This window comes from Centruroides sculpturatus, unplaced genomic scaffold (assembly GCF_000671375.1).
Source record: "Centruroides sculpturatus isolate CEXI.00-Female unplaced genomic scaffold, Cexi_2.0 scaffold566, whole genome shotgun sequence".
Taxonomy (NCBI): Eukaryota; Metazoa; Arthropoda; class Arachnida; order Scorpiones; family Buthidae; genus Centruroides; species Centruroides sculpturatus.
This window is the reverse complement of record NW_019384873.1, coordinates 102524-112847: the sequence shown is the minus strand read 5'-3', so window position 1 is coordinate 112847 and position 10324 is coordinate 102524.

The window sequence follows — 10324 nt, the reverse complement described above, 5'->3', positions numbered from 1 at the left end:
TATAAGAATAATATAAATATTATAAATTATTAGCAGCATTCTTGGAATATGAGATGCTTTATAATTAAAAAATTAACAAGGAATGATAAACCAAAACTAATTAATATTTTATTTAATATAAAATATTACTAATTATCTCTAAAACAAAAGTAGGTAACTTCTTAAATTTTTTAATTTAAAAAAAATTAATATATACAATATATACATTTATATACTTATAATAATTTGTTGATTAAATTATCCATATTCTATATGTTTTGTTGCTGCTGATTTCAAACATTATCATGCCAATTCATAAAGCACTTTCCAAGAAAGTTATGTCATAGAATGTTTCAACTGTCTTGTTAATTATCATCTATAATCTGATGTTATGGTTAATTGTTGAATTCTTTTTTAATATTGTATGCAGCTTATTTGGTGCCTGTATATCTTTTGTATTATAACAAAACTATTTTTCTTACCTACTCACAAAATTTGCTTTATATATGTATATAAAATATATATATAAAAACATAAATACTATATTCATCATGCACCAAGCAATCAATACTTTGTGCAAAGGTCAAGTATCATTGTCATCTCTGTGATAAGTTGTTGAGTGTAAAATATACAAAGTTAAATATTTTCTAAAATGCAATATGTCTATTTGTGATTCCTAATTTTTAAAATTTACATTAATGTATTTTGTGAATGATGCTCAAAATGTGCACAATTTATATTTTAAGTTATACATAAAGAAAATGGAAATTAGCATTTAGTTCTCGTTATATTGCAAACCTGTTAAAAAATGTTTATAGATAAATTATATACATATTATTTTCATTTCATCATGTCACATTTTGAAGTTCAAATTTAAAAGAAAAGTCAAAGCTTGCCATAAAAATTTTCTACAAAATTTTTTATAAACAAATGTTAAGAAAACATTATTATTTCAAAATCAATGGATCATTGTCATTTTTGGTGGTAAATAATTTAGTTTCTGCCAGAATGCAATCACTTTAATTCATCATCGTTCTTCTCGTTAATTTTCTAACTTACCGATCCTAGAAAAGGCCAGTAGGTCTTTGAAAGGATTGCTGGAATATATAGCATTTTCATCTTACTTTTACTAAATTTATTTTGCCAATTCTGATATTGGAGATTGCATCAAAGCAGAGAGTTCAATAATATTTACATCATTCTTATGAAATGTTGTTTATGAGATAATTAATTTTTTCATTAACATCGCGCTTAATTTTAGTTTACATTACCTATGATCATTTTATTCATAAATATTAATTAAAGTTTTTGTTTTTTGCAGTAAATTGCTAATAATTAATTTATTCTGAACAGAAACTAAGCATCTTACATAACATAAAAAAAAATCATTCTTAAAGGTAACATTTTTATCATTGTATTCATTTATTAAATATATAATAGGAAAAAATATTTGCAGATTTCTTAGCTACAAATAAAGTTTCTGAAATTTGATATTTCGATAAGGTCAAATAGATAGATCATACTTTGGGTTTGGTCAATGTAGAGATCATATTTATAGATGGTCTTTAGTGGTATTGAAAGAATTTGATGTTTGCATTCAGACTATATGATAAGGGTTTTATATAAAGTATCATGAGATTGTATGGTTATGATTGAATAAATGTCTGCATCACTAAATGAAAAAGTGAATGTTGCATATTTTAAAAATGAAAAAAATATATATATATATATTATGTTAACTGGATTAAAAAATAATTATTTTAGAAAAATTAATGTGATATCTACATGATATTAGCTCTTAAGTTTTTCTCACTGCTGTGCATCACGTGTTGCATTGAATTAATAAAAGATTTTCATGTAAATCTTGATTGTATTATGACTTTTTTTTTTATGTAACACCATTTCCATATTTTAAATAGAATATCTCATGTAAATATTTATAAATTTTATTAGTTTAAAAAGATGAAAAATTATTAATTTAGAAATAATCTGTAAATTACTTCTTTTTATATTATTATAGTCGGGTAATGAAGGATGGGACACAACATATCCAATAAATATTGTTTTTGAAAAATTTCTGGAGTTCTTCACATGCCCAAATTTAATCCCAGGTCTTCTAGAGTGGTAGGCTGATGCCTTTGTCATCCAGCCATCATATTATAGACCAAGGTTCTTTAACCTGGGTTCTGCAAAAAGTTTTTAAGGTTTCCTTCATGTTATATGTGTCTTTCTCTGAGGTTCAACAAAACCTCAAAAGATGGCACTGCCAATAGCTGGGCACAGCCATGGGTGACAATTTTTCCCTAAAGTAAACTAAATAAACATTCAATCACCAGTAAAACATGACAATGCCCTTAGTTCGTCACCCATAGACCATTTCGTACCAAATTTTTGAAAGTTCTAAATAAAACTTGGGAAGGATTAGCTAAAGTTCACCCAGGGTGTTAGGGTGCCCCTAGCTAGAGTTACCCCTTGCCCCACATCTTGAAGATCCACGCCAAACCATCATCTCCCTAAAAGCATTGTTTAGTGTTTCTCAAAGAATGGTCTGTGACTACATTTTTTTGTTATATGTAAAAGAATGACTAGGTGGAACTTAATTGATAACCAAAGTTTTAAAGTACTGTCTTAAATGTAGGGTTCCTTGAAGAATATTATAAACTAGAAGGGTTCCAAAGGCTGTAGAAAGTTAAAGACCCCTATTATAGACAATCACATTAGTTTATTAGGAAAAAATGATTAAAAACACAAGCCTGTATTAAACAATTTCCAAAATGTAACAATCTTTTATCTAACATTAATATTAATATTTTCCCTTGTCTATATTTTTAAATCTGAACTAATGCAAATACTGATGAATGCAAATTTAATAAGAAATCAATATAACTATTTTCTGATATAGAATTTTATTACAGTATTAAAGTCTGCTCTCTTCAAGATAGGATCATTTAATGTTTGATTATAATTTCAGCATTTTAATATAGCTTTCTTTTAAAATATTCTTTTAAAAAAAGCTATATTAAAATATAAAATTTTAATATAGCTTTCTCTGACATCATTTACTTGAATCACTGAAATAGACAGCTGTAGGAAGATAAAATAGAGATGGAAACTGGCTATTTAACCAAATGACTCTATAAGTGTGTTTTTTTTAAAATTTGTAACAGAGTAATGAAAAGGTTTCCAAAAGGTACCTTATTTAAAACACTGTGCCTGGGACTTGTAGGAGACAGTTTGTAGTTACCCCATTCCGACATAGGGAGGATTTAGTATATTAACTAAAAGGAATGGAGCAAAGAAAAAAATCACCATAACTGATAGAGGGGTCAAAATATTTAATGAAATACACGGAAAATATTTTGAATTCTAAGATTTTGATAATTTGATAAAATTAGTTTTGTTTATCAGCAACTACAACTTCTGTAGAAAGAATATTTTCATTCTGAATTACTGTGGTCAAAAGAAAAGTCGAAATTATAATAAATATTGAAGCTACGAAAGCAATATTATTATAAAGCAAAATTGCAACTTACAAAAATGTTTAGATGATAAAATTACAGGTGACCAGAACTTGAAGAAAAGTTCATCCAAAAAATGTTTGGTTTGATTCTAGGAAACCTAAATCAAATAAAACCATAGAGAAATTTACGGTAGGTATTCTTTTTTATGCAGACAAATCAATACCAGTAATAATGTAACAAATTGTTAATAATGTGCACTCATATTTTTTGAGGAAATTTTAATAAGAGAGGACTTGTATTTATCAGCTGTGGATTTCCGCTTCGTTTTGGCATCAAGAAATTATGGTTTGCTTATGTATATAGATATACTGTATTTCTAATATCTTTTTGAAAAAGAGACTTATGGAGGTCTCTTTCAATTTGTATAGTCATCTTTAGGAAGTCTAAGTTTTCTGCTTCCAATTAGTTTATAAATGCCCAAAAATATGGAAACAATATTCTGTACCTTTTCAATTTTATCCTTTGCGTAATAGGAGATTGTCAACTCAGTGAGCAGAAACCCGGGAGTACTCTCGAATGCAACATCTTATCTGGCGGGAAAATACCATATATATCAAACCCAAGCTATTTAAACTCCATAACCGATAACCTAAGCTTTTAAACCCCATAAACCGGGGGGCAGTTAGCTTGTTTATTGTTTATGTAAAAAACATTCACTGACCCCCGGGTTATGGGGTTCAAGTAGCTTGGATTTAATATATATGGTTTTCGTACTTTTGAATTTTCCGCCAGATACGGTGCTGCATTCGAGAGCACTGTCCGGGAGGTGAAAAAAAACAATGATGAACTAATATTTTTTTTACACTAAGCAGCTTGCAATACCTTTTGATTGAAGACGATAAAATTCTTTCCAGGTATGTTTGTACACTTAGTATTTCAGATTTTACACACGTTTCATTCAGTCGATTACGATTTTTTTAGCAAAGTTCGTTTACTACGCTGAAAACACGTACAACAACGGCATTTACGATAGTGATCGATAGAGTGAATGCAACAAGTTTTTTTTATTTCTGCCTGATTCGCCCACACATTTCTCAAAAAAAAAAATTGACCCAATGCAAGTCTACTCTTTGTTTTGCTTGCCACAACACGAACTTCTCGCAGTAAACAGTAATCTTCATACAATTTATCCTCATTTATAGGCACGTTCGGAGAAGAACTCAGACCTTTTAGTTCGTTCCAGTCAATTTTTTCGTTCGTTGTCAAAATGTTCATTTTCTTGTAAACACTCGTAAATTCGTACCACTTATTCAAATAAGTCAAACATGGCTCCAAGTATTTTTCTGCATATTCTTTTAATTAAAATTATTTTGATCACTAATCGTTCAACCAGTTTTCGTCAAAGCTTGTGCTATATTTGACTTCCCTCTTTTTCGGTGGTGTCATTTGCGTTGAGCTTTCCGAATCCGATATTATGCTATTTATGCTGTATAAATACCAAAGCAACAACAATACTCGCATATCTACTTACAGCGTTTACAAATACAAGTAATTATGTATTACTTAAATAAAAATAGTGCTTTCTGCTTCTGTCTCAGTCTGGCCACTAATTACGCAAATGATGATGCGCGTTGAGAGAGAGCCGGGCGGGGCGGCCACAAGCCGCAACGGGTGCGGGCGAGTGATCGGACACGTGTTGACTTGACTGACTCGAAAACAATAGCAGCTAGCGGCTATAGGGACTCTGGCTTCGACTCAGTAGCATCGCCGGTCGGTGCAGCGGCTGCACCGACGTTGAGCAGCTAGCTGCTATGTGATTCTGTATGTTTTGAGGGTTGAGGGGCAGTAGCAACTCAGATTTTTTTTTCAATGCGGGCGTGACGAAAAAATCCGGGAGATTTTAACAGCGTTCCTGGAGTCGGGAGATTTTAAAAACTAAGGGTGTTTTACCTGGAGAGTTGACAACCTTAGGTAATAGTGATATTTTTACAGTCAAGTTTGTGGACTGTTATCTTGAGGAAAACAAAGGTATATGGAGAGGCCAGTATGTTTTGATCTTAATCCTGTTGAGTCTTCGGATGCTTTAACAAAAACCGTTATTTAATAGCGATATTTTTTATGTTAAAATAAAAGATTGAAATAAAAATCAAATTTGTTTAAATAGAACAAAATAAATTTTAGTTTCATTTAAAAGTAGATTCAAATAAGGCTATTATTATTCAAAGTGAAAATAACAAAATTGTGTTTGCAATCGAATTCAATTCGAATAAGTATTTAGCAATTTTTAATATTCAAACAATCTCATTCCGTGAGCACAGAGGCCATTTTTTATACCCGTCGTGGGTTCGTTAGGAAGTTACGTTCCAAAAAATTGCCGTGTTATAGGAAACAAAGAACTAGTGCGAAAAGGGGGGGTTAGGTTCCAAAAATTAAAAAACATCTTAAATCCTTATTTAAATCGGATTTATTATTCATTTTTTCATAGGTAAAATATTTATTATTTAAGTAAATATTTTACCAGAGGATTATTCATTTTATATAATCTCAGCATGAGCATCATCAACTGGNTTTGCGATTGGGTATCGTCCTCATCCAAAAGAGCCTGCAGTTGATGGTCCTCAACCTTCCTGGGCCGATTTTCATGCTTCTTGTCGCTCAGGTAAAAATTTCCATCTTTGAACTGATGAAACCAATCTCTGCACGTGGTTTCCGATAAAGCTCTGTCTCCATAAGCCTCCACAAGCATTCGATGTGCTTCGGCAGCCGATTTCTTCAAATTAAAGCAGAAAAGCAAAGCTTGCCGCATATGCTCTTTTTCTGGCACAAAAGTAGACATGATTACAAAAAAACAAATATATGTTGTTGTATGAAATAGCTGATGATGTGCACTGATTAATGTTGACAGACGTCAAAATCATCAAAAAAACAATATGGCAACTTAATGCCATATTGTTTTTTTGATAACCTCATGGTAACTTAATACGCTCGCTTATGCCATCTATTAGCAAACAGCGGATTTAAGCTTATACACCTGGTAAGTGCTTAATATGTCTCAGAACATGATCAGTTACAGCAGTAATTATAATACACAACTTTAACACTACATGGGTTGTTATCCTGTACCTCTGATTCCACATGTTTTCATACACCCTTTTTGGTAAGGACTAGCTCAACTGCAAATGACTGTATCAAAGGTATTGCTGCCATTGAATTTTGTAATCCCATAGGTTTTACCTTCACTTTCTCTTTTCACTATCTTGAGATCAGAATTTACGACACTTGACAAAGTTTAGTGAAGGAAATTCACCTGTGAAATATCACAATTTAGAAAAATCCTTACTAAACACTTAAGCATTTTTCAGTAACTTATTTAACCATTTGGTTGAATGTTTTCAAGTTTCTGGACAACATGGAGAAGTTTACACTGACACATCAATTCTATGCAATATGACCCATGTAAATATCATATGACTAGTTTATTATTGGTCACTGATAAACCAATGCACAAAATTTTGATTTTTAGCCAAACATAACCCAACTTTTTAACTCACAAGGAGACAGCCAGATGTTTGCCTCTCCAATTCAAATGAAAGCTGGTGAGTAAGTAGCCCTAAACGTAAACAGATTCTTGTCCAAATAATAGGACCCACTTCTCAAGTATTTCCAAAAAATGGGCCTCTGGACAAAAAAGACAAGTCTGATATGAAGATCGGGTAGCATTGTTACAGAATTTTTTTAATTGTTAATGTTATAGATAATTTCCTCATGCACTCACGTTTGTTACACTTCAAATATAACAATATAACCCTATCTGAAAATTAATATGAAGAAGTAAAAATTTTATTTAATGATGACATACAAGAGTTAAATCTACAGAGACTGTTTTTGCTAAATAGGAAATGGTGTTATGTTTTTTAATCTCTTGTGTTATATGCTTTAAATGTGAGAAATAACAATAGTAATAATAATGCTAATGATAGAGTAAAATAACAAAAATTATTTGTTACACATTAAAAAAAAAGTGCAAAGGCTCAAACCTATATCATGCAACTCCCATACCTAGCATCTTATCCACTCAGCTATATCAATTATGAGAATTGAACCTTCCAAAGATCTATAAGCTAAATACTCAATTTTTAGAAGCCCATTTTTCAGAAACACATGAGAACTGGGTCCTATTTGAACAAGGATGTGTATGCGTTCGCCAAGTTTTGTTCAAATCGGAGAGGCAAATGTCTGACTATCTCCTTGTCAGTCTGCATTTTCCCCTACAACCAATTTGAGTTAACCAGGTTCACTGTATTTGATTTCTAGATGAACTACAAGATTAGTTCAAATAGTTTCAGGGTTGATTACATGCAGTTGCATTATGATTAATATAAATGGAAACATGAAAATCATGCAATAAACTTGTCAAAATTTTTCATTTATAGCTTTTTAAGAGATTTTAATTATTTTTAAATACTAATATTAAAAATATATTATTACAATACAATATTAGTCTATGCATAATTTATTCTCAAAAATTCATAATATTTCTAGTAGAATATTAAAATAAAGCTTCTGAATTAGTTTTAATAACTTAACAGAACATTTTTCTGATCATAAAACTTACTGAATTTTTTTTAAATTGTAAAAAAAAAGTTTCATTACATTTTAATTTTTTTTAAAAAATACTTCAAAAGAACAATAAAAATGTTCACATTATGATGTGAAGTACACATCTCACAACAGACCTTTACTTGTGGACTACTGCTGGAGCTGGAGTTTTTATCTTCTCTGAAGTTGTCTCCTATCCAAACACCCACAATAAATTAAATTGTCCAATAACTGCATTGTAATTTTATGCAATAGATGCAAGACTTACAAAAACGTCATTTTATTTAAACATCTTTTTGGCACCTTGAATAACAAATTCCAGGCAAAATTCATTTCAGGTTTTACAAAAGTATTCTCTCTTCAGTTGTGTTTTGACTCTCTAGTGCCTGTTTAAAAATGACATCTCAACAATATCTCAATGTACAGCATGTTAAAAACCAAATACACATTTAATAAGGTTTAATAAAAACCACTCTTGTACAGTCTTTCCTGATAATACTAATACAGTAATACCCCAAACTTATGTGATAGGTGAGACCGAGCGATGACCGCGTAAGTCGAATTTGCGTAAATCGGGGTATAATTTCACAATTTGTGTAAAATCCAAGTGGGATGTATGTAAGCTAATAAATGTTCTCGTTAATCTTATCTCGTCTTTTCATTTGTTCACGGTTACAAGAAATCACTACATAGAGTCTCTCAAGTCTCCGTAGATATAACAAACACAGAAATAAATAACAAAATAAATTGTAGCTATGTGTCAATTCCGCGCGACACGTCCGAACATGTAAGCTGAACAATAGTGTGGGTGGAGTGAGTAATCAAGAGTTGCGTGGCACTCAAACAAAAGATGAATCGACGAGATTTGAAAATCGCATAACTCTGGGTTCGCGTAAGTCAAGGTATTACTGTATGTTATGTTTTATCTAAAAATTTCCATCTTGTCTGTCAGAACTGCTTTTTTGTCATAATATAAACATTTTTTTATTATTCTTTTGAAGTATTTTTTTAAGAATATTTTTAATTAATGGTTTAAAAATATTTTAGTATTAAGAAAATACAGAAATTTTTTAAAAAAATATTAAAGTTATTTGAACTGTGTGTTTCCAGATGCGAAAAATCACAATTGCTGACTTTTTAGAATCATTAAAACGCATTCGTCGGAGTGTTGCTACAAAAACATTGTCTGAATATAATTCTTGGAATCAAGATTTTGGTGATGTCAGTATCTGACAAAGATTTCATACTATTTTTGAAGAATATGCCATGGACTAAGAGAGGGAAATTATTGCTTTAAAATAAACTGACTTTGTGATCAATTTACGAATATTTCTCTTTTGAAGAATAAACTGCTAATTTTTGTGTAAAGAAGAGAGAATGGCTTTTGTAGGATACAATAAGTTTGCTTATGGCTCTCTCTTATTGGCTTTGCTACAGGAACTGCTAATATCAAATTCCACAAAAACTAATACCAGAAATTTATTAGCTGTTCTGTGTTTTTACATATTTAAAATGTATCAAAATATGTTTTCATATTTCTAGCATAAATTTTGTTTACATACATAAAATGATACTAAAATATGATGCACTATTAGGAAAATGTACACATTTGTAAATATTTAAGGAAGATATTTAGTCCATTTTGATAAGTTCTGACGTCATTAGTGGTAGTAAGACTTCCATGTGCTCAATATAAATATCTTTAAAATATATAAAATGAGCACTGTTCATAAATAGTCATTAAGTGAAACAGTTTAAGTTGAAAATTTTGTTTAATTGACAATGTAGGTATAAAATTTATTTAGAATTATCTATAAATGCTTGTAATTTTTAAAATGTATATATTTTATTTTAAAATTACAGTCGAATACTTTTTAAGAAAATAGATTCTTGTGAAATATAATGCTGAGAAAATTTTCATGAAGAAATGAAATACTACTAATTTTTATTTCAGCAATACTTCAGAACTTCTCTTGTACATACATTAGATGTACAGAATTCATCATCTGCAAAGCTAAAGAGAATACAAAGTTTTTTTTATAATGGTTATATAGATATATATCAATATAATTTGAATTTCTTTCAGATATTAAATTTCTCATTTATTGAATTCAAAATGTTTGACACAATAATCTTTAAATATTTCATTTTAAAAGTTTCTTTAATTATATTTCAAATCAGAGAGAATAAGAAAGATTTTAAATATATCCCAAGCAGATGTAATAAGTTTAGAATGTATTTTTGTTGAAAAAGTTTATTCTGATGAAATTATGGAATTCAAATAT